The following is a 22,406-nucleotide window of genomic DNA, read 5'->3' as shown; positions in this document are numbered from 1 at the left end:
CAAGTCACGTGATCATAGGACAGGGGGCCCTTCCCTTTTAGGTAGCCGAAGCAGAGAGAGAAGGCAGCATATGTCAGCATTTTCTTCTATGCACTTTCAAGAAAGATCAAAGACTTTAAGACTTTCACTATTTCTTCTACTGCTATCTACTACGAACTTCAAAGAGGAACCAGGAGTACGGGAGAAACATGAAAGTGGACAAGGAGCGTGACCATTGAAGCACAGCACCACAGGGAGGAGTTTAGGCCTCCGGATGACTGCAGGCAGGCCTGGATAGTATCCCACCTTCCACAAGAAGCTGGTGGAGCAGAGTGTTCCCTGACTCCTCCAAGGAAAGGAGACTCCCTTTCGCGGTCTGCTAAGTAATGGGTGTCTTCCCAGACACTGGCATTACCACTTGACCAAAGAGCCCTCAAGCGGCCCTTATACGGGTGTGACAGAGGGCTCACCTCTTGCCTTCTAAGTCACTTCTCACAATGTCCCTTCAGTATCTGACCTTATACCCGCCGGTTATTCCTAGGTCATATTAGTAATGCAACAAAGAGTAATATTAAAAGCTAATGATTAATAATGTTTATAATAATGATTGATAATTGTCCATGATCATCTCCATATCTAATTTGTATTATGACTATTCTTATTCTAACTATTTTCTTTATTATACTGAAACAGTTTGTGCCTTCAGTCTCTTGCCTCGGCACCTAGGCACATAGGCACTTTCGTGCACATATACCCACATGTTATCTCCTTGTTTCTTAATCTTGCTGCCTATTTCTGTTTGTTGCTACCAAAAATTCCAAAATAATAGGGTTCAGGAGGGAGAATTTGGAGCTGAATGTTGGACAGGGGGAATTATTTCTATCCCTCAGATTAGGTGGTTTATCAGGGAGAGGGCTGCTGGAGGCCGATGCAGTTTTGAAAATGGGCAACAAGACATTTCTCAGTCCTGAATCAAAATAAAGCCACAAAAGATCTTCCCATAGAGGGTAAAGGGATTACATCTTTCATATGGGATTTGACATTGTATTTTCTACTTTATTCTCCCCCTGTGCATGTTGGGAGTGTGACTGATCCATGAAAGCTTTTCCAGTCCTGGCTTTCATGATTTTTTTTCCCCTTTCAGAAAAAAATAGTTATTATAAAAGAAGCACAACTCCTCTAGCCTCTCCAAAATAGAATAATGACATTTTCATAGCAAGCGATTGTGGGAGGAAGTGCGGGGATGTTGCACTGGCTGAAATCCAGTGGTTTTTAAAGAACCAGAGAAAGGTCATTCACCTCTTAAAAAGTGACAGTTGTGAAAACAAGCCAATTTTGGAATTTGTCATCGTGCGTTAACAGCATACCCTTTTGTAGTTACTGATATCTGTCAGGGTAAATGCCAGCAATAAAGAGCTTGCTTGCAGGCTTTGCTGAGGAGGTAGAAGTCTTGTATTTTAGGCCTGTACACATTTCTTTGGCTTGTTGGAAGCAGAAGTGGTTGAAAGAGCTTTGGCCTGGGACTTCTGATGCTTTATTTATCCTGGCTGTGACACTGAGGAGCTTCTTGACACTGTGGTTCACAAATCTCTCTGGTTCTCAAGTCCCTTCATCTGTAATGTGAATGAGAGTTAAAAAAGATTAACTCTAAGATCCTTTCTTGCTCAAAAATTCAGTAATTCTAAGATCTGGATAAATGCCAGAAAACACAATGGTCTCTGTATCAATACTTTATTTTTTCTCCAGGAAATAATTGGTTCCTTAAAAGACCTTGCCTAGGGTGGATGGACAGTTTGCCAGTTGCATTTTGGAAGAAAAGCTTCTATTTAGCACCACTTTCTCTAAACCTTCCCTGACTTGCGTTAAGAGAGACCCTGGTGTGGCCAGATCTGTATCTTTGCACCTTGCCTCCTAAGCCCGAGTCCTCATGACCTAACTTAATATTTGAGCCAATTGCTCAGAGTTGCTCCCTTTGGTGTATCTGTGCCTGGATCTCAGTCCTAAAAATGACATTTTGTTGTTCAGGATGATTAATATTAAAATCGAAGCTTTTGAAAGTACAAAACAAACTAAGACACCATGGAGTCTGTGATGGTCAGTTTTATATGTCAGTTACGCAATCAAACACTAATGAGGGGTTGCTGTGAAGGTATTTTGTAGATGTGATTAATGTTCATTATCAGTTGACTTTAAGTACAGGGAATTATCCTGGGTAATGTGAGTGGGTCCAATTCAATCAGGTGGAAGGTCTTAATGGCAGAACTGCAGTTTCCTGGAAGAGGAGGAAATTTCATGTGTGACTGTAGCTTCAGCCTATGTTCAAGAGTTCCAGCCTATCTTTCTTGGTGGCCTGTTCTAAGCATTTTGGTCTTGCCTAGCCTAGCCCACAATTGTATAAGCCAATGACTTGCAATAATCCCTTAATATCTATCTCCTACTGGTTCTGTGTCTCTGGTAGAACTTTGGCAGATGCAGACCTCAAGTCCTGCATTTTATAGAGAAACTGGGGTTCAGTCCCCAGAGTTCGTTGATTGGACAGCCAGGTGCCCTGACTTTCAGGTCTATAAACTTCTCACAGAACCATATTTCTACTGCCTAGAATCCAGTCCTCAATGTGGACACCAGGGCATAGATGTAATACATGATGGAGTCATGCCTCCTCACCCTGTGCTTCCAAATGGGTTCACTATGGCTTGGTAGATGGGTTCACCATTTTTCAATGGCTTCTGTGTTGAATGTCCTGGTGGAAATGCAAACATAGTGCCCAGGAACATTACAACCCATGGGACTTTAGCAAGAAAATCTAGTGCTCAGATTTTGTGGAAAGTTACTTAGCAAGATGTTGAGGGATACTGGAATCTTAGAAGAGCAATCCAGCTGCATATGTGAGCCATGACAAAAGTGTTATAAGGCTGCAAAGATACTTCTTGTCCATGCTTTTGCTTGGAAAAGTAAAGCTCTGGAGTAGTTGCTCTTAATTTTTTTTAGAATTGACTGAGAGGCCTTGGAGAATCTAATGCAGATGTAGTGGGTGGCTGTTCTGTGCATTATAGAATATTCAGCAGCATTCCTGGCCTCTACTCGCTACTAGAAGCCAGTAGCATTCTCTTAGCCGAGACAACCAAAAGTGTATCTAGGCATTGTCAAATAGCTCTGGAGGTCAAAATCACATCTGATTGAGAAACACTGACCTAAGAGAAGCCAGAAAATTGCACATATGAAGAAAATTTTGCGTATGATTTAAGGGTGTTCCTAGACCTCCCTAAAACCATCCACAGGGACCCCAGGTTAAGAACCTTTGTTATTCTAGGTTTAACTATCTTTTCTATGTTGCTATTTGGAATATTTGTATTGAATTGTCATGTGTATACATTTTGTCTACTAACTGGAATGGAAGTTCTTTGAACAGAAGGGAGCATGTCAAATATTGTTTTAGTATATTGTTTGCATCATAATAGCTCTCAGTAAACACTGATTGACTGATTGAAAAAACAGTGGAGGCTCCCAGGACATACTTCCTTCCCTGGGAAGCAGTATAGGTTCAGAGCATCTACTGCCCCAACCCTTCCAGCCCCATCAGAGAGACAGTAGCTTTGCTCCTAGTAAAGAGCTATGTTAACTTTGGATAAAGTTGCATAAACCCTCTAAGTCTCAGGTCTCATCTCTAAAATGCGGAAATCATAGAGTTGTCATGGGCATAAAAATAGGTAGTTATGTAAAGCGTTTGGCACACAAAATGTCCTACAAATATTAGCCATTACTATTGTTCCTTTCACTCCGCTAGCGCAGTCCCTGGTTGACCTGGTGGTCATGCAGGTTTGGGAGGACCTGGGATGTCTCAAGGCAGTGAGGAAGGCTGCAGAGGGGTTTGTTGCTATGTAAGTGTGTTGGGGGTGGGCAGGGTATGAGTTCCCAGCTGAGGTTGAATTTAGAACTCACCCACCTAGGATGATGGTTTCGTTTGGTTCCACAGTCTTCAGTGCCTCTGTCTGCAAAGGTGGTCCTTTGGGGCAGAGGATACAGCTGGCCTCTGAGCCTCCCTCACATGGTCCAGAGGGGCTACGATTACTAATATGTATTGGTTTCTCAGGGCATCTTAGCAGCAGGAAACAAACCTTGCATATTTTCGGGAGCAGGAAGTAAACAGCGTACCTTCCCCTGCAGGGTAATTAGAAAAGCAAAGAGTTTGTGCTGGGAAATAAGGTAGGGAGCCAGTTGTTCAGAAAATACTCAAAACAGCCACTTGACAGGGGTCCCCTGGAGGACCCTTGAGGTGTGTGGAACTGGGGCAGTTCAGGTGGAAAAATTCCCCTTCCCCCTTGGAAAAAGGGGTAACCTTAAGACAAAATGTTCTAAGCAGCTCTTGGTTCCTTCTGCCAGAGCTGCTCAGAGATGAGCTCCCTGCCCAATTAGGCAGCCTCTATGGAGATTGCTTTCATCAAGTCTTGTTAAGAGGGAAAGTAACAGAATGTGCTCACTACTTTCAAATTTACTTTGAAGCTTGCATTTATCTGCCAGAGGGAAATGTTCATCTTTCCTGTGAGCTGGTGGGTGAGCCCTGGAATTAACAGGTGATGTTTCCATAAATACGGCTCAGTTCAGCACTACCATTATACCTTTTTATTGCTAGGGATTAATGAACAGGAAAAGGAAGACACTTTGTAGGGCATAAAGACATAGAGAGGTGTTTGGTAAGAAAACTCTCAGATCTCATCCAGAGTTTGAAGACTCAGGGCTTTGCATGCTGCTTTTCAACCACCATTCAATCATTGGGAACAGGTGACAGAGTCAGCCAACTGCTGCACTAACCACCCTTGAGCATCGCTTTTTTAATGTAGACTTGTCCCTCAAATTCTTTATTGGCTCTCCAATAGCAATACATGATTGGTATTATATACTAATCATTACCTTATATGCTTTTAAATTATTTCTTATTATCCTTCTATATTTCTTCTTTTTTAAATTTCCATTTTTATTTTAGATTCAGGGGGTACATGTGCAGGTTTGTGACAAGGGTATATTCTGTGGTGCTGAGGTTTGGACTTCTACTGATCCTGTTACCCAGGCGGTGAGCATAGTACCTAATAGGGAGTTTTTCAGCCTTCAACCCCCTCCTCCTCTCCCTTCTTTTGGAGTCCCAGGTGTCTATTCTTCCCATCTTTATGTCCATGTGAACCCAAGATTTAGCCTCCACTTATAAGTGAGAACATGTGATATTTGGTTTTCTGTTTCTGTGTTAGCTCATTTGGGATAACAACCTCCAGCTGCATTCATGTTGCTGTAGAGGACAGGATTTCATTTTTCTATGGCTGCATAATATTCCATGGTATACAAGTATCAAATGTTCTTTATCCAGTCCACCACTGGTGGGCACCTAGGTTGATTCCGTGTCTTTGGTATTTGAATACTGCTGCAATGAGCATACTAGCACATGTGTCTTTTTGGTAGGATGATGTATATTCCCAGGAATGAGATTGCTGAGTCGAATAGTAGTTCTATTTTTATTTCTTCAAGAAATCTCCAAACTGCATTCCACAGGGGCTGAACTAATTTGCATTCCCACCAACAGTGTCTAAGTGTTCTCTTTTCTCCACAACCTCGCCAACGTCTGTTTTTTTTTTTTTTTTTTTTTTTGGCTCTTTCATAATAGCCATTCTGACTGGTGTGAGATGATATCTCATTGTGCTTTTGATTTGCATTTCTCTGATGATTAGTTATGTGGAGCATTTTTTCATACATTTATTGGCTGCTTGTGTGTCTTCTTTTGAAAAGTGTCTGATCATCTCCTCTGCCCACTTTTTATTAGGATTGTTTGTTTTATTCTTGTTGATTCATTTAAGTTCCTTGTAAATTCTAGATATTTGTCCTTTGTTGGATGCATAGTTGGTAAATATTTTCTTCCATTCTGTAGGTTGTCTATTTACTCTGTTGAAAGTCTCTTTTGCTGGGCAGAAGCTCTTCTGTTTAATTAAGTCCTATTTGTCTACTTTTGATTTTTTTGCATTTGCTTTTGGGGGTCTTCATCATAAATTATTTGCCTAGGCCAATGTCTAGAGGAGTATTTTCTGGGCTTTCTTCTGTAATTTTTATAGTTTGAAGTCTTACATTTAAGTCTTTAATTCATCTTGAGTTAATTTTTGTATATGGTGAGAAGTAGGGGTCCAGTTTCATTCTTCTGCATATGGTTAGCCAGTTTTCCCAGCACAATTTGTTGAATAGAGTGTCCTTTTCCCATTGCTTATTTTTGTCAACTTTGTTGAAGATGAGTTGGTTGTAGATGTGCATCTTTATTCCTGGGTTCTCTATAGTGTTCCATTTGTCTATGTGTCTGTTTTTCTACTAGTACAATGCAGTTTCGGTTACTACAGCCTTGTAGTATAATTTGAAGCCTGGTAATGTTATGCTTCTGGCTTTGTTCTTTTTGCTTGGGATTGCTTTGCTTAGCCTAGATTTCAAGATTGCTCACAATCCAGCCTCATGCTACCTCATCAACAACTAATTGTAGAATGATTGATAAATGAGATAATCTATTTAACATACTTAAGCATAGTATCTAGGACACGGTGGAAAATCATTAGAGTTTATCAATATTATGTTTATTTGCAAAAGCCATTTGTTTTGTCTGCTCAGCATCCATTCACTATTCTTCTTCTTGTCATAGTATGCCTACCTTAAATAATCTCCCTTTTCCAATCATGTTCATGTATTATGAGGAAATTGGCCAGTCATAGTGCCTCATCTCCCTGGCCACAGAGCTTGAATTAGAAATGGATATGTGACTTAAACTGGGCAAAGAAGAAATCCTTCACTGCCATTTTTCAAACAGGAGCTGGAAGCAAAGCTCCTTAGCTTTTTGTTTTTTCTCTGGACATATTGTTCAGATATAAGCCCAGAGCATCTGTGGCCATATTTTTATCTCATGGGGACAGGTGACCAAGAGAGAAAAGTCAAAGAATAGGAAAACACCTAAAGATGGGTATATAATTTTTATATAAATATAGATGAAAATATGAAGAAAGGGGAAAATATTAAAATCCCTGGCGCTAGTAGTTTTTAAGTCCATCCATATCTGTAAGTTTCATTGTATTGGACATGTGAGCCTATAGCTATTTGCTTTTGTGTTTAACTAATTTAAGGTGGCTTTTAACATCTTGGTGGCTACTTGGAATATAAGGAAAGCATAGCTCCGCCCTTAAGGAATTCCATTTCTTGTGGTAAATAGAAACATGAGTATCACAAGTAGTCATGGTTTCACTAGCAAAAGTGTGTCCTGGACAGTGGCATGCATCGTGAAAGCCACTCTCCTAACATGTCCCCCTTGTCTAGCCTCCTAGTTTCTAGTTTGTGATGGCTCAAGAGTTGTCTGGGGTCTGAGCATATGATTACAAGGAATATCAGCGAGAGTTTCTTTTGCTCTGTTCCTGTGCTGTCTGGAATTCCCTGTGGCTTATGACATTTCAATAAGTGATGATGGTTCTGCGGATAGTGCAGGGCTTTCTTCCTGAGAGTGAGAGTGTCTGAGTCTCCCTCAAAAGGGACTCCATAAAGAGGACTCTTTACTTAAAGTCTGTAGACTTTGTGTGGAGATGTCCATGAATGGGCTTAAGGATAGGTAATGTTACACATCATTTCTAGGGCACATGATTTTTTTGGGAGTGGTTGGAGAGAGAGAATCTATAGCCTTTGTCAGGTTCTCAAAAAGGTCCTTCAGCCAAAAAAAAAAAAAAATGCTCCACAGGGAGGTCTTGTAGAAGAATTTCCAAAATAAAAAGTGACTGCAAAGAGGAATGCAAAAAGAATCTTCATGTGTCTTGGATCTCTGGAGCAAATGGGGAATTTTTCTGGTGAGTCTGGAACATAGTGACAACCCAGGTGGCTGAGAGTCACAAAGACATGTATGGTGTCTCTTCAAAAGGAACCTCCCAGGACATTCAACCAAGGACCTCTGCCAATTTCAAGAGGTAGAGGAAGATCATCCTTAGATTTCCAGTTAGGTGATAATGGGGTAAAATACCAATAGTTGATAGTCTTTCTGCTTGGAATGACCTCCTGATATTCACATGACTTTCTCACTTCCTTTAGGGCTCTACGAAGTTGTTCCCCTTTATTACTGAGAGACTTTGTGTCACTATACTGTTTAAAATGGCACAATCAACATCTCTACCCTGAAATTTGTTATTTCCTTATCTAGCTTTATTATCTTCTAGTATATATCATGCATTGAGACACCATTTATTCACTTATGTAGCTTAGTCACATATTTATTTACATTTAGCAGAATGTAAGGTCCATGAGAAAAGGAACTATGACTTGTTTACATGCTGTATCTCCAGCATTGAGAACAATTCCAGGCACAAAGTGTCTGCTGAATGAATGAATAAAAGAATGTCTTCTCTGTGTTCTTCTACCTAAGTATTAATTCTTCTCTTTCCTTCTTGTAAAGATAGCCTAGTATGAAAATTAAAAGCACAGTCTCTAGTGCCAGATAGCTTGGATTAAATCCCAGCTTTGCCCTGAAAATATCTTTATTGATAACAGTTACAATGATAAATGAGATGAAGAAGATTTACTTGTCTTGAGAGAGGCATGAAGACAGCTGAATCTCTTCTACCTAATTCTACAGAAACAGAGGGTCTATGATGAGTCACGAATAGACCTTGGGTTCTACTCTCAGCTCTGCCACATGCTAGCTGGCAAAACTTGGTCAGATTACTTGACTTCTCATGCCTTAATTTTTTCATCTTTCAAACAGTGCTCCACTCATACTATCTGTGAGAGAATGTGTTAAAACACTTAGCACAATGCTAAAGCATGAATTAGTGCTTGGTGAATGTTAGGAGTTATTGGGATACACAGTAAGTGCTCAGCAAAAGTTAAATGTTATCATGCAGTCTCTTCTGACCACTCTAGTATTTTTCCATGCTCTTCTTATGATTTATATCGGATCCACACTTTAGCTGTATTGATCTCTGTGTGTGTGTGGTGTGTAATATTTTCTCAGCTAGATTAAATTCCTTAAAAGCTCATACTTTTGACCTTCAGAGGGCACAGCCTAACATTGAGCACATAATCCTCTTAGCTTATGGTGAATGTTTGGAATAGGGCATCCTGTCCTCCCTGGTCTGTTATTTTCTCTGTTCTTTTCATTTTAAGGAAAGGAATCTCTCTTAAAACACACTCCTCCTCTTCCCTTATCTCTCAGAGACAGGCTCTGTGCATATATGGGGCTCCAGTTATGTCAAATGTCTGCCTCTTGCTTGCTGATACCTTACATGAGGAAGTACCTAATCTACCTATTGATTTCCTCTTGACTCAGGACCCATCTAAATGGCTCTGGAGTAAACAGCTTATTTCTTTTTGGATGGAGGAATGTCACTACAACCTAGCGTGAAGCCTGACCTCTTTCTTCCTTGATTTTTCCATCTATAAAATCGAGATTATAAAAGACTCTAGGTAAATTTATAGGAAGCCTGGGAAAATTTCTACCAATACTTCTGTCTGTGGCATCAAGTGAAAGAGAGTCTAATTCTCAATATTAGAAAATTGGAGCATTGCTGCCAGTCTACTTCAGTGATTGCTTTCACTTCTGGTTTAGTTTGCTTGAAATATATCAATAACTGGAGATTTCCAGGTGGAAATCCCACAGAATTTCAGGCCAAAAACTATTTTTTGGGAGGTCAGGTGCTTGAGAAAATTCTATTTCTTAATATCTCTGCTCAAATGACACATCTTTAGGCAGCCCTCCCTGACCTTACAATTAAGGTCACTTTCCCCATTACACACACTCACAGAGCCCTGTAGCTTTACTTCAAAGTCCTTATCAGAGTTTGGAAATAGTTATTGATCTGTGTGGTTATCTGGTTAATGTCTGTTTTCCCCGCTACACTGCAAGATCCCCAAGGCCAGGAATGACTTTGCTCAACAGTGTCTGGTACACAGTAGTAACTCATGAAAGTTTTCTTCAATAGCGAATCAATGAAGAGAAATGCTCTGTTGGTGAGGAAATAGAAAAGAACCTGATTGTTTTCAAACCAGGAAAGGCCTGATGGTTTTACTCTGTGCTTCCTTGGAAGGCCTGTCTTCTCATTTTTAATCAGGAAGACAGGCTGGCAAATAACTATTGAATGCAGCTGGTCTGAAACTCACAGAAACAACGTCTTGCTGACACATGTCTGTAGGCTCTTGGTAATGCCTAAGTCCATGCATTAAACCTCATAGTGTCTGATGAGAAAAGTAGTGATTTGGATCAAAATGGGAGAGGAGTCAGAGGGCAGTTCCAGAACGTGATGGAAATCATGTAGCTCTTCCTTTAGGACTGCTGAGTCTAGATGGGCTGCAATGTGGGTCATTACTAAAAAAAAAAAATTTCACTGTTGGGCAATCATAAACATCCATGGTGTCCAGAGAAACAGGCATCTCTTTTTCTCATTGAGTCCCTTTTAGTCTTTGCAAATTCTGGGAGTCGCATCTCACACATATCCTACTCCTTTTCTTTTCTTACATACTTTCGATTAGTCAGCTTCTTCCAGGGGCCCAGCACTTTTCTGGATAGCTCCAAGCCCCCTTGAGGCTCTGAGTGTTTCCTCACTTGATTTTCAAGGACCCTTAGAGGCCTCAAATGAGTGCGGCTGTGGCAACTTCAATTTCCTTAGAGTGGAGAAACTTTAAGACCCAAAAGCCTCCCTTTTGCTGATTTAGACTCTGTTTATAACATAATTTTGGTGAAATATTCTGCAAGCAAATCTTTCTCTTTGTTCTTCCTACCAGCTGGAGGATATGTACATAGAGTACCATTTCCCAAGTCATGTGTTACGGAACATCAGTTTCAGGAGGTATTTACTTACTCACTCACCAATATGCATTTAGTTAATATCTACCATGTGGCAGATACTGTGCTATTTGGAAATAAAAGGCTAGGAAAAAAAAAAATCTGGGCCCTGCCCTCAGGGAACTCAGTGTCTAGTCAGGAGACAACTATTACTATAGTAATCAAGTAAGTATAAAATTTAAATGTGAGATAACTTTCGTAAGAGAAAAGTTTACAGTGCTATGAAAGCATATAGTCAATAATAGGAGTTGGGAAGTTTTTTCTGCAGAGGGCCAGACAGTTAATATTTTTGGCTTTGCAAGCCAAATGGTCTGGTCCAACTACAAAACTCTGCTGTTGTAGTGTGTCAAAGTAGTTCATGGACAACATGTAAACAAATAATCATGGTTATGTTCCAATAAAACTTTATAGATACTGAAATTTGAATCTTGTGTAATTTTTACATGTTACAAAATTTTTCATTTGATTTTTTTTCAACCGCTTAAAGATGTAGAAACCATTCTTAGCTTGTGGGCTATGCAAAACAGGCAGCTGGATGGATGAGGCCCCTGGGCCATAGTTTGTTAATCTTTGTTCTAGGGGGCTAAGGAAGGGCTTTCCTGAGGAAGAGGTGTTTGATATGAGATCTGAATGTGAGTGGGAGAACTGAGTAGTGTGGGGACAGTGGTGGTGGGGGGAGAACTGGGTAGGGTGGGGACAGTGGTGGGTGGGAGAACTGGGTAGGGTGTGGGGACAGTGGTGGTAGGGGGAGAACTGGGTAGGGTGGGGACAGTAGTGCTGATGATACCATGAACCCCACAAATATCTACACTTACTATATACCCCCCAAAATTAAAAATAAATGAAACAGAAAAACAAGAAAAAAGGACCACTCTAGTATGTTAACGTCATGTTGCAAATAAAAGGGAATCTTTGGTGATATAAGGAAAACACCAACACTTTAAAGATTCTGAGAAATTCCTGTAGCAGAAGAAATAGATTTTGCTTAAACCAATGTTTCCTAAACCGATTTGTCCAATAAAATCATTGTTAGGCTGAAGACCTACTAACATGGAGGGAACACATTTTTGGAAATGCACGTCTAGGGAGTTTTTGGCTGTAAAAGAATTCCAGAATATACTTCACACTTCTGTTCCAGAAATTTAGCCATGAAAATGACCCTAGTTCATGTAGCATTTTCATGTGGGTATTTCTGAGAATTTGTGTCTCTTTATTGAGGGATCTTTTAGGCTAGAATTTGACACCACTGTTTTTGCAGTAGCTTATGTGTGGACTTGCCCCGGGGGCAAGGGGACAAACTGAATGGCTCTCAGAGGACCCCATCTGGCATTTAATGATGCCATTATGGTTGTAAGAGAATTGAATGTATTTTACCAAATGCTCCATGGGGAAAATAATAACAGCAAATATTTAGCTGATGATGACATACAGCTCCTCTGGAGAGCTGTGAGAACCTATTGATTCTCACTTCATAAAATGCTTATTTGAAAACTCTAATATCTGTGAGAGTTTTCCATGTGCTGTTCCACTAATGTGGTTTTTCCCAGAGCACCCAAGTAAAAAGTGGAAAATATTTTGTCCTACGTCTGCATATCCCCAAATATCTAGAAGTTTTGAGTTGATTAGACTGGATGTTTGGATAGTAGGTTGAATTTTCCACCATTTGTCCAGTTATTTTGGCTCTAAGTGTTCCAGCATAAATGTGTACATGAATTATTTGTTGTCATGTTTTTAATGCAGGGCAGTGTCCTCCATCTCATTCTTTTAAAACCTCTCTTTTACAATGGTCAGAGAAAAATGCGATAAGCACTTTTTGATTAGTACTTTTCAAACTATGCTTACCTCTGGGTCTGGGATTACTTTTTTTGTGGCAGGCACACATTGAGATGCAGAGCATATTGGGATAAGTCTTAGGAGGATGCTTGTCTAGGAAGTCAGTTGACATACCATGAAATGAAAAACTTAAGAGAAATGTTCATGGCTAGAGCCAAGTAACTGCGTTTCCTCTGTTTTCTGTCTCAGTCTCTTTCTCTTTTTTCTGTCTCTTTTTAGTTGTCACGCCTCAGCCTTGGATCAAAACAAGAGAGAAATAAATACACGATTAGAGTCTTTGCTCCTTTGTACAGTGCTGTTGCTGAGGTAGATAAATGATCTGGGTGTTTCTGTGGTATTTTTCCATTACACTTGTAGAGGAAGCAGTGTTTATTATACATCAGAATCATTTGCTGTAAATGGTGTATTTACCTCAGTTCCTTTAGTTGAGCTTAAATTCTCAGTTAGCCTCCATGTAAATCTTGCTTAAAACCATACAACATTAAAGATGAAGGGGTTGTACCAGTGGTCAGGCTGGGATTTCTCATTTCAGAAGAGGAAACTGAGATACTGAGGTAATGGCAGAGTCCAGGCTGACTCCTATCCTGACTTCTACTCTGTGTCTCTTTCTGGTCCAGCTTCTGTTTGATACCCAGTAGCAGCAGTTCTCTGACACATGATTGATCTCCTCTTTCAATTTAATGTAGGCAGTGACCCTATAATACTTAATCTTGAGAAGTAAGAGGGTCTACCTTTCAACAGAATAAAACAAGGATGTCTTCCTTCCATATAGAAGGATAAATGTGTTTGTTTTTATGGGAAGCAGAAACAGGACATGCCATTTGACTAAGTGGAGAGAAGAGGGTGCGGGTGGGGATGGGGAGTATTTTATAACAGCCAGATATATAGAGTCTCATAAACAAACTGAGCACAAGTAATAAAGGAACTGCTCTTGTTCCCCACATATACATGGCCGGAGGGAAGGGTAACCAGTAAGGGATTTATGTGGACTGGTTACTGAGCTTCTTTATGGGCTTCTTTATGGGGCATCTGTCTGTGTAAGGCAAAGCAGCAGCAGGTGGGATTAAGACAGTTGGAAAGAAACAGCTGAGTTTGAGCTCTTTAGTTTTTAAAATTTTAATCTGAGAAGAGGGTAAAGCACTTATTTTCTATGAGCTTTTGCTCATGGAATCAGCTTTAGTTTGAGGGAGTTGGTGCTCATTGATCACAAAGCATGTGGAAGCATAGTCTTCACATGGCTCTGTGGCAGAAGCTTTAGGTGTGGGATGGGTAAAACAACCCCTGTCTCCAGATTGTTTAAATTGACTGGCAATTATAGAACATGGACCTATGTGTAGGGTTGCCAGATGAAATACAGGTAAATTCAAATTTCAGATAAACAGTAAATAATTTTTAGTATAAGCATGTTTTAAATATTGCATAGGGCATGCTAGGGGTTCTGTATTTTTATTTACTCACGGATGGGTACCTGGAAGCTTATCATAAGGCCCAAAGACTTTATTGGGATCAGAACTAGAATGGATCTTTGAGATCATTCCAATCCCTCTATCTCAGATAAAAGAACTTGGGTTTAAAGAAGATAAGTGAGTTGCCCTGGTTCACACAGCTGGCAATGGCTGAGCTTGGCCTTCAGCCCATTTTTTTTTCTAATTCTTGGTATAATGCAGCACACTGATTTCATTGGTAGATGAGCACCATGGACTGGTATGTTTGAGAAAGCTCCAGGAGGGAAGTGGGACTTCAGCAGAATTTTGAATGGAAGTGGAATGGTTGGGGAAGGCATTCCAGTGGAAGACAAGCATAAGCAAAGGGGCAAAGGCGAGACTAAATTTTTTGTTCAAGGAAGGAAGGAATGAAAAAGATGTTACTGTGGAACATAGATAAGTCATTGGACCAATGGATTCATGCCAAGAGAAATAAAAGAAGGGAATATTGAAGAGAGTTTAGATAGGAGTTAGATTTTGTAGCACCTTTACAAGTTTTAAAGATTTCGACTTCATTTAGAATGGCATAGAAAGGAGATGTGAAAGGTTTTTTCATGGACAAGTCAGTTCTATGTCAGTGACCAAAACAATTTTGAAAGACAGAGAGAGAGAGATGTTTCAAGAATTTGAATAATTTTTTTTATAGTCTCTAGGGTTACTTTACCACTCAGATAGCTAAGATGATCACTGGCACATTCTTCACTTCTTCTAGTGAGGAAGAACAGCGATATCTCAATTTCCTTTAGAAAATGAACTAATGGTGGGGCCAGTGGGAATTTCCCTACTTTGATTATAATCACAATTCTGGTGTGGGTGGCTACAAGTGAAGACTTCTGCCCATGTGGTATGTGTGTGTGTCTGTGTGTGCACCGAGTAAAGTAACCACCTGAAGCATGATCCAAGGAACATGTATAAATCCTTTACATGAAAGAATTATTTGACTTCAGTGCCAAAGGAGTAACTTGATGATTAGTCTGATGAATAAGTGTGATCACACCTGAAATTCTTGGAGTAAGGATGTTGATGAGGAGAAATTAGAGTTAATGGATAAGGTTTGAGAGGTCCATTGGTAGGACCCATATAAAAAAGCCAGTAACTCTTCGGCAAGACAGGTCAACTTAGTGGCTAAGAAATAGGACCTCTGCACTTGTAGCTGGCAGTTCATTAAACTTGTGAGAGTAGGAGGATCCCTAGAAAAAAGTCAAACTAATATCCTTTCTGACCCAGTCCCTAAAGGATCCAAGGCTAGTCAACCTTTAGGGCTAGCATGAGGAGTAGACTGACCTGAGGAACAGGGAAAAGCCCCCTTTTAACGTACCCTCAAATGTCTCCCTGAAGACTGGCTGAAGGGATAAAAATTATTTGGATGAGATAAGCATTGATTATTTTATCAAAGTTAAAAGACTTGAGAATGACAGATATGTCTAGGAAATATGACTAAGAAGTATGAATTGTAACAGAAGTTTAAGCAGAGATGGCAGATCCTTGCTTGTCTGGGAAGAGAACATTGGACTCGGTATCTGGCAATGGAGCAGGGGGTGCCGGTGAAGATCAGTGGGACCTGGGCGTGAAGTCTGGAACTGCTAAGTCGGATAACATCACAATTTTCCTGTTGTGGACTCTGTTTCCATCATTATCATGTGGTAATCAAGCAGTACATGTTATCTATTTCAAATTCTGTTCAACTCTACAGAAACTATGCTCAGTAGTTAAATTTTGCATGGCCAAATAAACTGCATTCTCTGTGGAAGAGTCCTGTAGGTATGGGGTGGTGAAGGCAGAGGCCCTACTGGGAACTAGGGATGTGAAGGGGTTCACACAATGAACAAATTGCAGCTGATGCTCTACTCTAGAAAATAGGTGCCTTTTCTTAATGTTAGTGCTGATACTAAAGGATAAACATAAGATACATGTTAGTGCTGATACTAAAGGATAAACATAAGATACCCCATTGCTGAGAAATGTCCCAAATTGAACTCCTGAGATTTGGCATCTGCACGTAATTACTTAGGGCACATAATTCTTTTATGGGTGCTCACTTAGTAAAGCATTTACATTTACATTCACAGCTCATTAGGTTGCTTGTGAATTTGATTTGAACATTTTAAGTGGGATTGTTTTTAATCTGTGGAGGCACCATAAACCCACAGTCATGCTCAACTGCTGCAGACTGTTAGAAGGAAAAACATAACTAGTTTGTTTTGCTTCCTGGGAGGAGTTTTATAAGGTGAGGGTGGACCCGAACATGGATAATATAAGGGGAATGTTTTTCCTTTTATCTTTGTGAGCCCAAGGCTTATGGAGCTATTGTGATCAAAAGTAAAGTTGCTTGAAACTCTGATGGAGAAAGAACGAAATTAAATGTGACTTTTGAATTGTTATAAAAAATCATAAAATAACAGATCTTTCAACCAGATGTTTAATTTTAAAATAGTAAACACTGCAGACTTTCTAGAGACTGTCAATGGTTTGAAAAACCAATTCAGTCTCTTCCCTTGGGCTCTTGCACCGCTTGGTAATGAGCACTGTTGGTCTTTAGCAAGGCAGTCGCTACGAGCAGTACATTCGGAAGTGTACCATCTAATGAATTTTTTTTTTGTAGGAAAACAGAATAATTTGCAATTTACTCATGGTGTCAGGTGTTCTTTAGCTGTGCACTTTGGGGTTTGAGTTAAGTGCCTGCAGTTTTCCTTTTTCATGGGAAAACTACAAAATGAAAGATTTCGTGTTGTTCCATGTTTGATGAAGGCAGCTCTTCTCTGAGTGTCTGCAGGTACATTTGATTTCAAATTCAAGTGTAATCTTAAGGAGACTTTCCCTGCCTTGATACTTTAGTGTGGGTCTTGGTACTATGGCCTGTACATGGAACAGATGTAAATTGTGCTCTGATTTTCAACATATGGTAGAAAAGACCAGTTAATCCCATGCAATTTTGGAAATTATCTGTTAGATTTGATTAGTGCCTGTGTGGATAATCAGATGGGGTTGTGGGGGTGGAGTATGGAGACAAATGCTCTCCAGAGCTTCTTATCTCAAAACTGTACTTTTCCAACAATTTTAACTAAGGTAACTTACTGATATCATGGTCATTAAGAAAGTGACAAAAAGGCATTGGAAAAAGCAGTGTTAACACAAAGGTCCGCCTGCTTTATACTGGACTGAAACATGAGAGGTCAGACCATGCAACTTGGAGATAAGAAGTAAAACATGAAGTGCCTTTTGCTGTCCTCTTTCCCCACTGGCCCTAGTGCAGGCCCCAGCCTCCGTCCAGGCCTGCCCTATGGAGAGTCCTCAGCTGTGTTGCTCTCACACTCTCCCTCTCATTTTGCCGGCCATTCCTTTGCCTCCTATGTCTCCATGTAATCCTCTGATAATTCTGTTTTTTAGCCTTTCCACCTCAGGAACTCTCTCAGGCAGCCCTTGTGATTTCCTCCCTGTGGGAGTAGCTACTGTCCAGCCATCCTGTGGAAGACTAGAGGTGTCCACAGGCTTTGGAACTTCCAAGAACGCTATCAAGAGATCACAGCTGAGATGTGTCCCCATTTATTGCAGGTCATTTTTCCCCCTACAAATGCAGCTACTTCAATATGGGATTTTTAATGTTAGAGACCTCCAAGTTTCTGGAAACATTAAAGTTACAATTCCTATTTCAGTTAGACTCTAAATTGTAGAAATTAACCATCTTCTAAGGGACATGTGGAAGGAACGCATGAGTTTAGCTGCAGCTAATGGTGGACTTCACACCATACACTGCGCTACTCTACGGGGTGCATTCCCAAGACTCACTGTTTATTTTTCTTTTTTGTTGAAACATGAGTCTCACCATATTGCCCAGGCTGGTCTCAAACTCCTGGCCTCAAGTGATCCTCTTGTCTTGGCCTCCCAAAGTGCTGGGATTACAGGCATGAGCTGCTGTGTCTGGACAAAACTCAGTTGTTAATGGTGCCCCTTGGAGCTGTATTATGTGGCAGTCCTAGGAGTCTTGGCAGGTGAATTTGCTAAATGTCTCATTTAATAAATGCTGAGCATTTTGAGGGCAGGCCCTATATTTCTCATAAGGTTTAGCATAATACCTTGCATAAAGCATATGTTTATTAACTGTTGATTGAAAGAATGAATTTGGATCTGTTTCAGGCAGGAAAAGTACAATAAAGAAAAGAATACATAAAGGCAAAAGAGGATGGCAATTGTGCTTTGTTTTTTTCCTACACAGCATTTGGAACCAGAAGACCTAGATTCAAACCACAGCTCTAATATTTACTAGTTGTGTGCCCTCTTTGAGCCTGAATTTCCTTAATTGTCAAATAAATATAATAACAACTGAGCTTCTTCCCTCAGAGGGTGGTTGTGAGACTCAAATGACATAATAATTGTGTAATAATTGCCTTAGGAGGGTACTTTTCCAGCTCAAAATGATCCCCTTGACTGTTGGCCCTAGCTCCCCATTCTAGGAATGAGTCTCTGAGTCAATTTGTATAATGTGACCCAATACCTACTTGAAAATAAGGGATTGGATCAGTGTTGAGTGCTTGACCCAAGCTGGACCACACAGTATCCCTGACCTGCAAATTTGGAAATGCACCTGATACAGTCAGTCTCCCTTGTCCGAAATTGTAACCGGGGAACTTACGACTTGAAGACAGCCATCTTCTCCCAGCCACATTAACAACTGAGTAGCAGAAGATATTGGCCTTCTAAAAAATAAGAAACACATATGTAAAAAGAACCAGAAAGTAAAAATGATGAACAACTGTTCTCTGGGTTACAGAGACCCTGCTGCATCTTTGCCTTGACACTCTTGTATCCTTACAATAAATTTCCATTTTATGCCTAAGTCAACTCAAGTTGGTTTTTGCTTTGCTGTTCAATCAAAGCATTAAAGGATTCTTGTGATGCATTTTCTAATATAATAATTTTCCCCCATAGGTATAAGTACAGCCTGAGAGCACTTCTGCTTCACAGGAGAAGATCTCTGTCTTTTAAAATTAATAAGATATAATGGTCCTTTTCTGACAGTTTTGATCCAAAGCCTACAATTTCTACCTATGCCACTGTCTTTTAAAATTCTCTCTCAAGGTAACCAGCATCCGAAACCCCAGCTGCTGTCTCCATGGTGATCAGGATCCCCCCTGTGGTAAGTACCTGGTGAGGGCCACACAATATCCATGGCCGCAGATATATGTGATATGCTGAATTATTGGCATGGGGAAGTGTCAGGAAGCAAGGCCACTGAGGCTTCTTTTTATGCAATTAATGATGTTCATTTCTGCCTATCTTTTGCCCATGCAGCAGAGCAAGGTGCAGAAAGCCACTACAGAAAATTAGCCATAATTTAGGTAATATCTCAAATGCCCCGTCAGTTGCTTGATTATGTGATTGAAAGGAACATTTCATTTGGAGATTTGCAATTTTCTGGTGCTACTGGCATTACACAATTACGTTTCCTGTCATTTATCACATTGTGGAATACCAAGACAAATTCCTCTCTCCTTACATTTATCATATTACTGGGGCATATAGAGACAGATTTAGCCAATTGCTTTATACCAATTGATGCCCCTCGTTAGCTGGGGACATTCAGCAGCTTTTCTGTTTGAAGATCTCTTGAACATATTCTGCACCGAGAGGATTGTTTCCCCAATTACTTCGAAATTGAGATTTTCCCCTTAACCACAGCATTGCCTTCCAAAAGGAGGAGCTGAGGCCTATCCGCCTTTTGCAGCAGGTGTGCCGTGTGAACAGAGAATGACAGTGTTGCAAAGGAACGTCCTTCTTGGGAATCTGAGAGCGACAGTGCCAAAATGGGGCATTCAGGCATAAGGGTAGATGAGAGCTTTCAAAATGTTTGAGTCCTGACTTGCCATGGTCAGATTTAAAGCTGTGAAAAAACAGCATTTAAACAAAAGTAACTTAAATATTTAATTTAGAAAGCAGATAAAGAGCTTGTGGGGCCTTACACACGTGAAATTCTCTGCAGGCAGTTAGGTTCCCTTTCACTCATGGACTAAACCTAGATTTTCCTTTCCTCTATAAAGATGGTACTGGAGATAATTCCATCCCTGACCCTTGATATAACTGAGGTTTTCAAGTAGTTTGTAAGTAGCTGGTTCCTGCATCAGAAGCTTGTGCTTGCCAAGAATATGCACATTCCTGAGCCCCAGCCTAAGCTTTGGAACCAAAGTACCTGGGGCCTGAGGAATCTACATTTCAAACAAGTGCTAGGGATAGTTTTGATAGGCACACTAAACCAGTTGTTTGCATCCCTGGATGCTCATTAGAATAACTCAGAGAGATTTTGAAGCTTCTAATACTCTGGCTGCACCTCAGACCCATTAAATCAGGGCCCTTGAGACTTAGGTGTCAGATGGTTTTACCGCTCAAGCTCTCCAGGCGACTGCAGTGTGCAGCCAAGATTGAGCACCCATCACTGAACTGTGGGAGAATCACTACAAGGAAGCAGAACTCCTGGATGTCAGTACTCCCTTAGAAGATTCCAGGATGTGTGCCTTAAGGCCAGTTGGCAATTCCCTCAGAGTCTTCAGTGAAACAGGGGCCAGGGTAAATCTTAACTCTCTGAGGACTTGGGGTTGCCTGTTGCTTTAAGGTCTCTTTAATATTAAGATCTCTGTTTCTAATCAAGCCAGGTTCAGGCTTTAACCCCCCTGTGGGACCTAGTTTTCCCTGACCCTGACCAGGTCTCAGGAAGGAGACTCAGAGGGTGCAGGAATCAGTGAACCATCCCCTTTCTTCCCACAGTCGCCCTATCACATTATCTGTTTTGGTGTTTAGACATTTATTAGGATCTGAGGTGATCTTATTTGCTTATTTATCTGGGTATTATCTCTCTTGCTTCTATAGCATAAGCTTGATGAGGGTAGGAGTTGTGTATGCCTTCTGCCCAGAATAGTGCGTGGCACATAGTTGATACTCAACTGATGTTTGTTGAATGAACACAAATACTGAAAAAATAATTTAGATTATGGACCTTACAAGTATGAGGTAAGCAGCTAAAGGACACAAGAGTTCTGCCTGGAATTGATCTGGGCAAGGAAATTAGCTTGGCTTTTACATAAGTTGATCAATACCATCCTCTTCCTTAGCTGCCACGATTCTCTTCTGCTGTTTCCCATGTAGTCAATAAGATGACTTGAAATTTACCTTCAGAAGAGCGCTGCTTGTTAATTAAGGCCTGCTACTTGATTCTCTTGGGCCTATCTTGAATCCATTGAGATCTAGGTCATAGGAGTCAGGGCTTGCACTCAGAGTCAACTTCTCTTCCTCCTGGAACTCAAGATCATGTGTTTGCTCTGGGGTTTTAAGAGTCATGGAGCAAATTTAAGCATGCAGCAGTAAGGGCAGAGATCTAATTCTACTTTTGTTTCCAGAAAACAGTTGGGCTCACAAAAGATCAACAACTGTCCAAAAAGTCTCTCTGGCTTAATGCTGAAGGGCCTCAAATGTGAACCATGTAAGAACAGCTGATATTTAATTTATAGGACTTGATTGCTTTTAAAACAGGTATTAGTGTATTGCAAAGCTAAGTAAACTGTCACTTGAGACTTCAGTGAACAAGCTCCATTTAAAGAATAGCGGTCATTTTTGCCATAAAGTTGTGGTAAATTGCTTTAGGGAAGAGCTGTAAAATATCTTGTCTTTCTAAGGACCTTTGTATTCACAGAGGATGTTGGGAACATGTGACAGGTGGGGACGGGGAGGAGGCCAGGACATGGTGTACAGGGTCTAGGGGACCCACTGGGCTATAGAAGTGGCCCCAAAGAAAGAGGCTGCTGGTCAAAATCATAATGTCTAAATCGGTAGCACACCAAGACTGATCTGGGCCCCTGTGAAAATCAGAGGCCTGATTTGGGGTTGGGGAGTACTGTGGCATCACTGGTAATATTTGTGGTCTGATGACTGCTGCTCCAATTTCTTGAGCAGATGGGGCTACTCAGGACCAAGTTTTTGAGAGTTGGAGAAGAAGCCAAGACAATGAGTGTCAGGGCAGGGGTGATGGTAAGGAGAGACTGTAGCTCTGTAACCATGCAACTGTCCTATACCTAGGGCTGTTTGGGCTTAGGAACATAGAGGAATTCTACACTACCTCTGCTGGTGAGGCAAGGACACCTCTGTTATTGCCAGGCTGTCTTCCCAGTAGCCTAAGAGTAAGGGCATTTGAACCTTCTAGCAGCAGGATATCTGTATCTCAAGCAGAGATAATTCAGGATGGATGACTGCTGCTGTGTGCCATTCTAAATCTGAGAGTCCTTTCATGATCACACTGG

At 40.7% G+C, this 22,406-nt stretch overlaps 1 pseudogene; it reads left to right on the top strand.

The window, feature by feature from the left end:
• The window catches only part of LOC129524817 (syncytin-2-like), a 297,355-nt pseudogene that overhangs the window by 76,268 nt on the left and 198,681 nt on the right, over positions 1 to 22,406 (top strand).

The sequence above is a fragment of the Gorilla gorilla genome, chromosome 8 (assembly GCF_029281585.2).
Source record: "Gorilla gorilla gorilla isolate KB3781 chromosome 8, NHGRI_mGorGor1-v2.1_pri, whole genome shotgun sequence".
Lineage (NCBI taxonomy): Eukaryota > Metazoa > Chordata > Mammalia > Primates > Hominidae > Gorilla > Gorilla gorilla.
This window is presented reverse-complemented; position numbering and strand designations above follow the sequence as displayed.